A 6,672-nucleotide genomic window follows, 5' to 3' on the forward strand; every position below is an offset into this window, starting at 1 on the left:
TCCACGGTCAATTTTCCTTCTTTCTACCGTCCTTCCTTTTTGTTGGTATAAACTTTTGCTGAGCACTGTGAAAAATTGTTTGGAAGGTTCTCCACTGGTCCTCAACTGTTTCACCATAAAGTCTTTGCTCCCAGTCTACCTTAGCCAGCTCTTCTCTCATCCCAATGTAATCTCCATTGTTTAAGCACAAAACACTAGTGTTTGATTTTACCTTCTCACCCTCCATCTGTATTTTAAATTCCACCATATTGTGATCACTCCTTTTGCGAGGATCCCTGACTATGAGATCATTAATCGATCCTGTCTCATTACACAGGACCAGAACTAGGATTGCTTGTTCCCTCGCAGGTTTCATTACATACTGTTCAAAGAAACTATCGCGGATACATTCTATAAGCTCCTCCTCAAGGCTGCCTTGACCGACCTGGTTTAACCAATCAACATGTAGATTGAAATCCCCCATGATAACTGCTGCACCATTTCTACATGCATTAGTTATTTTTTTGTTTATTGCCCGCCCCACCCAAATGGATTAAACCTTATCCTCCATAGCACCGATGCCATCCCTCACTACTGCCCGCATGTCATCCTTAAATAACAGAGCTACACCACCTCCCTTAACATCCACTCTGTCCTTCTGAATAGTTTGATACCCTTGGATATTTAACTCCCAGTCGTGACCATCCTTTGACCATGCTTCAGTAATGGCCACAAAATCATAGTCATTCATGATGATTTGCGGCATCAACTCATTTATCTTATTCCGAATGCTACGAGAATTCAGGTAAAGTACCCTAATGTTGGCTTTTATACCTCCATTTTGAATCTTAACACGACTATCAGTAACCTCTCCCAAGTTAATTTTCCTTTTAAATTTTCAATTTTCCTTGTCGTTGAACCCATATCTTCATGTAAAAACCTGCTTCGCTTTCCATTTAAATCTTTACTTCCCGTTTCATTCCATTTTGTATTACTGGGCCTATTCACTGAGCTCTCCTCAAGTCATTGTACCCTGTACTGTGGCACTTTTTGACTCTGTTGACTCTGGCTTCTCTGCCTTACACTTTCCCCCTTCCTGCCTTTTGTTTCTGTCCCCGTTTTACTTCCCTCCGACTTCCTGCATCGGTTCCAATCCCCTGCCACATTAGTTTAAACCTTTCCCCAACAGCATTAGCAATGGAGGGTAGGGTAGTTAATATAACCCCACTTTTAAAAAAAGGAGGGAGAGAGAAAACGGGGAATTATAGACCAGTTAGCCTAACATCGGTGGTGAGGAAAATGCTGGAGTCAATTATTAAGGATGAAATAACTAACCATTTGGAAAGCAAAGACAGGATTGGTCCAAGTCAGCATGGATTCACTAAAGGGAAATCATGCTTGACAAATCTTCTGGAATTTTTGAGGATGTGACCAGTAGAGTGGACAAGGGTGAACCAGTGGTTATTGCGTATCTGGACTTTCAATAGGCTTTTCACAAGATCCCACACAAGAGATTAGTGAGAAAAATTAAAGCTCATGGTTTTGGAATAATGTATTGACGTGGATAGAGAACTGGTTGGCAGACAGGAAGCAGAGTGGGAATAAACAGGTTCTTTTCAGAGTGGCAGGTGGTGAATAGTGGGGTACCGCAGATTCAGTGCTGGGACCCCAGCTGTTCATAATATACATTAATGATTTGGATGGAAACATTGCATGCAATATCTCTAAATTTGTAGACAGCACTAAACTGGGTGGTAGTGTGTGCTGTGAGGAGGATGCAAAGAGGCTGCAGGGTGTGACTTGGATAGGCTGGCTGAGTGGGCAAATACTTAGCAAGTGCAATATAATGTGGGTAAATATAAGGTTATCCACTTTGGTTGCAAAAATCGAATGAGAGGGGATCTCATCAAAACATATAAAATCCTGATAGGACTGGACAGGCTAGATGCGGGAAGAATTTTTCCGATGTTGGGGATGTCCAGAACTAGGGGTCACAGCCTAAGAACAAGGGGTAAGCCATTCAGGACTGAGATGAGGAAGAACTTCTCTCAGAGAGTTGTGAACTTGTGAAATTCTCCATCACAGAAAGCTCAGTTCATTGGAGATATTCAAGAGGGAGCTGTTCCTCGCACTCGCGGCAAAAGGGATCAAAGGGTATTGAGAGAAAGCAGGAGTGGGATATTAATTTGCATGATCAACCATGATCATATTGAATCATGGTGCAGACTCGAAGGGCCAAATAGCTTACTCCTGCACCTATTTTCTATGTAATTACCAGAGTTCCTCAATGCAAAGAAAGCCATTCAGCCCACTGTGTCTGTACTAGCTCTGACTGAGCTACTGTATTCATGGTCCAATTCCCCCGTACTTTTCCCACCCATGTTCTTATTTTTGTTTGTTTTTGTAAACATTTCTCCACTTTAAAATGTGTTACGACTTCTGATTCCCTATTGTTTCTGGTCAGGCAATTGTAACCGCTTTAGTTCTTCAACAAAAATCTTCAATTTTACCCCTTCTAGATGCTGACACAATGACTGATGAAAATTGGATACCATGCAGTCCGACTTGTGAAAATGGAAACCCTTTACATCCAATCTACATGAGAAGAGTGATAGCTAAGGAGCTGTCAGGCGGTTTAACAAGCTGATGAAATTTACAGCCCCCTTGTTCAGCTTTGAAACATTTTTCCGACAAATGAAGACAAAGAAACATCCAGCCACATAAACTTTCGATCATTGTATCTGCTCACCATTCGAATAATCTTCCTTGAGCTATTTTATATCCTGAATGACATTTGCTCTCCCTATGAATATTAAGCAACATTTAGTCCCACCTGAGCATATCCCCATACTCAGCAAATCTGAATAGTTTACTGATTTAGCTTGGGATTGACTGGTGATGACACCTTTGGACAGACATTTGATCAGTTTGTACAACATTCCTCTGTTATTTTAGCAGAGGAGATGGTCCATCTGAAATAAACTGAAAAACAACCTCATTTCAATAGACTTGGAAAAAACATTGCAAATAATATCAAAAATCATTGCTGGAAATACACAGCAGATCAGGCAGCATTTTTGGAAACAGATAGTAACCTATTGATGATTCTGTTAACCCTTTTCTTTCTCCATAGTTGCAACCTGACTGGCTGAGTATTTCTAGAATTTTCTGTTTGTTTCAGATTTCCATCATCTGAAGTATTTTGCATGTACTGTCAGTCATTTCAAGGCAGCAACTATTCCTCACATTGAGCTTAAGGTTAAGGCATTGTTGCAATCAAAGTCAACCAGTAATGTTTATATTTTCATTGTGATTAGCACAAACTCACACAAACCAGCTTTCAAAATCATGCATTTCAATTAAATGTGCTACAATGGGCAGCACGGTGGCACGTGGTTAGCATTGCTGCCTCATGGCGCCGGTCACAGGTTCGATCCCGGCTCTGGGTCACTGTCCGTGTGGAGTCTGCACATTCTCCCAGTGTTTGTGTGGGTTTCGCCCCCACAACCCAAAAGATGTGCAGGGTAGGTGGATTGGCCATGCTAAATTGCCCCTTAATTGGAAAAAATTAATTGGGTACACTAAATTTATAAAAAAAGAAAAAAGAAGTGCTACAATGAGTCAGGTTCATTGGACAGCTACAGCCAGCCACGGTGCCAATGTGATCAAGGATATCCACCATGCCAGGCTTTCAAATACAGAGATAGTAAAGACAAAGCAAGAGCCAGAGGCATGGCACATGCCACAGTAATGTGGGCACATCAGTCAAGGGAGGGATTCTGAGGTGAACAAGCAAGCCAGATATCACAGGCAACAGAGCCAGTCCACTGCACTCTGAATGAACAACCCAGAATCAGTAACCCATTGGATCAGCATGGTGATATTGGAGACTGCTGTCCTAAACACACCAGGGGAGTCTTAAGTAGTTGCACAAAGCTGCATACAGATTTAGAACTCAATTCAATGCACCAACAGTAGAATTTCCAACGTTTGAAAACATATGCATATTTCCCTCCGTTTCTAAGTATGTAAAATGTTCTACACACTCTCTAAGAGGAGTAAGCTGCCAAGTGTTGGTCCTCCATTGACCCACACAGGGACTCTTTTGAAACAGTGATGCCACAGCCCAATTTAAAACCAGACTAAATGGATTTTGCCAGATCACCATGTGCCAACACAACTCATTGATTGATCAAATCCCAGTCAAGCAAGTCAGTGGCTTTAAATTTACACATGAATTTATATTGGTCTGAAATTGTTTGAAAGTAATTCATGCTCTTACAAGTGACTGATCTTTTTTTTTAAAAATCACCTTTGTGTGTGGTGACAACTGTTATATAATATAAATATCACCACGGCCTCAGAGGACCTTTTGCTGCTCTGCCCATTTTTGAGAGAGAGCTGACTGGTGGTGATTTAACCTGAGGGTCACCACACATCAGGCAAGGTGCAAGATTGAGAAGGATCTTCATGAATTGCCTTAACTGATACGGGAATTGAACCCCGCTGCGTTGGCATCACTCCTTTACATGAACCAACCAACTAAGCTCAGTTTGTTAACTTTCAGTACATTATTTGCAGTACTTTTACAGTTCTTGTTATGTAGGATACATTACAGTCGTTCAGTTTGGTTCACTACAGCCTTTATTACATTTTGTACATTACAACACTTGTTAAGTCTGATACTTTATAGAATTTGTTACTTGTGATACATTACAACACTTATATCCTGTATTTCCTAATACTTGTTATTTGTGGTAATAAAGAATGTATTGAAATCTGTCCCTGCAGACTATCTTCCCTCTCTGAGATTATCTGAAAATCTCTGGGTGGGATTCTCCGTTGGCTGACGCCAAAATCGTGAAATGTAATTGGGCGGAGAATAGGTTCCGACTCCAAAATCGCGGCGGGTGGCGATTTGACAGCAAATCGCAATTCTCCATCACCTCGACAGAGGTATCAATGAGGTCCAGAATGCACGTAAACACTGTTTGCATATCATTCGTGGGCCCGACCTAGTATTCTCCGGGGCCTCCGCGATCCTCCGCCTCCGATGGGCCGAATTCCCGACTGTTATGGGCCAGGGTTTAGAGAACCCCAAAGTGTATCATGGAGTTCACCTGACCCACAATTTTTAATAGATTGTGGTATGGGGATCACACCACCCACTCTACAGGTGTGGTACAGCAGAAATGGAAAAGTATTTTTTAAAGCAAAACAATGTTTATTCTATGAACTCAAGTTAACCTTTTTAAAACATACAGTGAACATACTAGCAACCATTAATTCAAATACAACCCCCAAAGAATACAACACTAAGTAATCCTTAAGCTGTCCTTTTAACATCCATAAGACTTTTAAAAAAATCTTTAAACAGAATCATATCAGGTTAACGTCACTACTGAGAGCAGCTATTAGTTTTAAATCACCAAAGGATCGATTTACAGTCTTTCGATTACAGAGAGAGAGACTAATACCCCTTCTGGCTGTGACTGCAGCTATCTAGCTCTGAAAACAAAACTAAAACACACCCTGCAGCAAACAGCCTAAACGAAAGTAAAAAGAAACTAAACGACAGCCCAGCTCCACCCACACTCTGACATCACTGATAAACACTATTTCTTAAAGGTACATTTCTTAAACATCCATTTCTTAAAGGTACTCTCACATGACACCGACAGCGTGGTTTCCTTGCGCTTTTAAAAATCATAAAACTGGCATTGTGCTGAGGGAGAGAGCGAGGAGGTAGGACACAGAGGGCTGCCAGGCTGAGGTGAGGGGGGCCCTGTCAGGGGAGGGGGGTTGACAGGAGAACAGGCTGAGTGGCCAGGGCTATGCTCCACGGGATTGGGTTGGTGTCCAGGCACAGACTGCCATTACTGCGGCCTACAAGGCAGCCGTCTTGCTACGCACCCCACTGACTACCCACCTTGACCCCAGGTTCTGCAGAGTGACACCGGCAATTTAGGTGCCGGCACCCCACCAGAGGCAACACCTGCTGTAGCCCCTACAGGGGCACCGGATGGGGGCTGCGAAACATACTGCTGGCAAGGGTAGTACTAGCTGACACTACCAGGAGCCAGGGCTAGAGGCCCCCCAAAGTGCCAGGCAACGACAGGGCCAGGGGTGTGGAGATGGTGGGGGAGGGGTGACTTGCACAGGCTGGATCCTCAACCATGTAGCCCGGTGGACCTGGTTGGGCACAGGGGTAAGCATCATGCTAACATGTCGATCATTCACCTCCTGCAGACAATGGATATTGGAATTCAATCAGCAATGGTGGCCTTCCTGTTAGTCGGCGTGTTACAGCCCTGTGGCTGTATGAGCTAGAGATGATCAAGGAGGAAGAAGCTGCAGCAGCGGAGCATGCAGCACAGAAATAGGTGGCAGTCGCCCAGAATGGAGAGCTGAAGAGGAGGAATGAAAAGGAGGCGTCGTATGAAGCCGCTCAACAGGCTGAGGAGGAGGAGGTGCAAAGAAGGCGCCGCATGAGGCCTTGTGTGTACCGGCAGTGCCTGTCATTCAAGGACCTGCTGGACAAGGCATGCTGTCGGATGAGCAGGAACAGTACAACATATCTGCCAGATCATGGTGTACCTGGCACTGCAGGGGTATGGAGGAGGACATCCGCTCCAGGTGGCTGTCAAGTGATGGTTGCCCTAAACATTTATGCCACGGGCTCCTTCAAGGTGC

The 6,672-nt window shown here is 43.6% G+C and overlaps 1 protein-coding gene across 5 annotated transcripts in view; it reads left to right on the top strand.

Moving 5' to 3' along the window:
- The window catches only part of LOC119965918, a 185,160-nt gene extending 181,747 nt beyond the window's left edge, over window positions 1-3,413 (top strand). For all 5 annotated transcript variants that reach the window (XM_038796927.1, XM_038796929.1, XM_038796928.1 and 2 more), the window contains one exon: window positions 2,499-3,413. The gene's annotated coding sequence lies outside the window, so the exon portion shown is untranslated. The remainder of the gene's footprint in view (window positions 1-2,498) is intronic.
- Window positions 3,414-6,672: the final 3,259 nt, after the last annotated feature.

Source organism: Scyliorhinus canicula, chromosome 5 (genome assembly GCF_902713615.1).
Source record: "Scyliorhinus canicula chromosome 5, sScyCan1.1, whole genome shotgun sequence".
NCBI classification, from domain to species: Eukaryota; Metazoa; Chordata; class Chondrichthyes; order Carcharhiniformes; family Scyliorhinidae; genus Scyliorhinus; species Scyliorhinus canicula.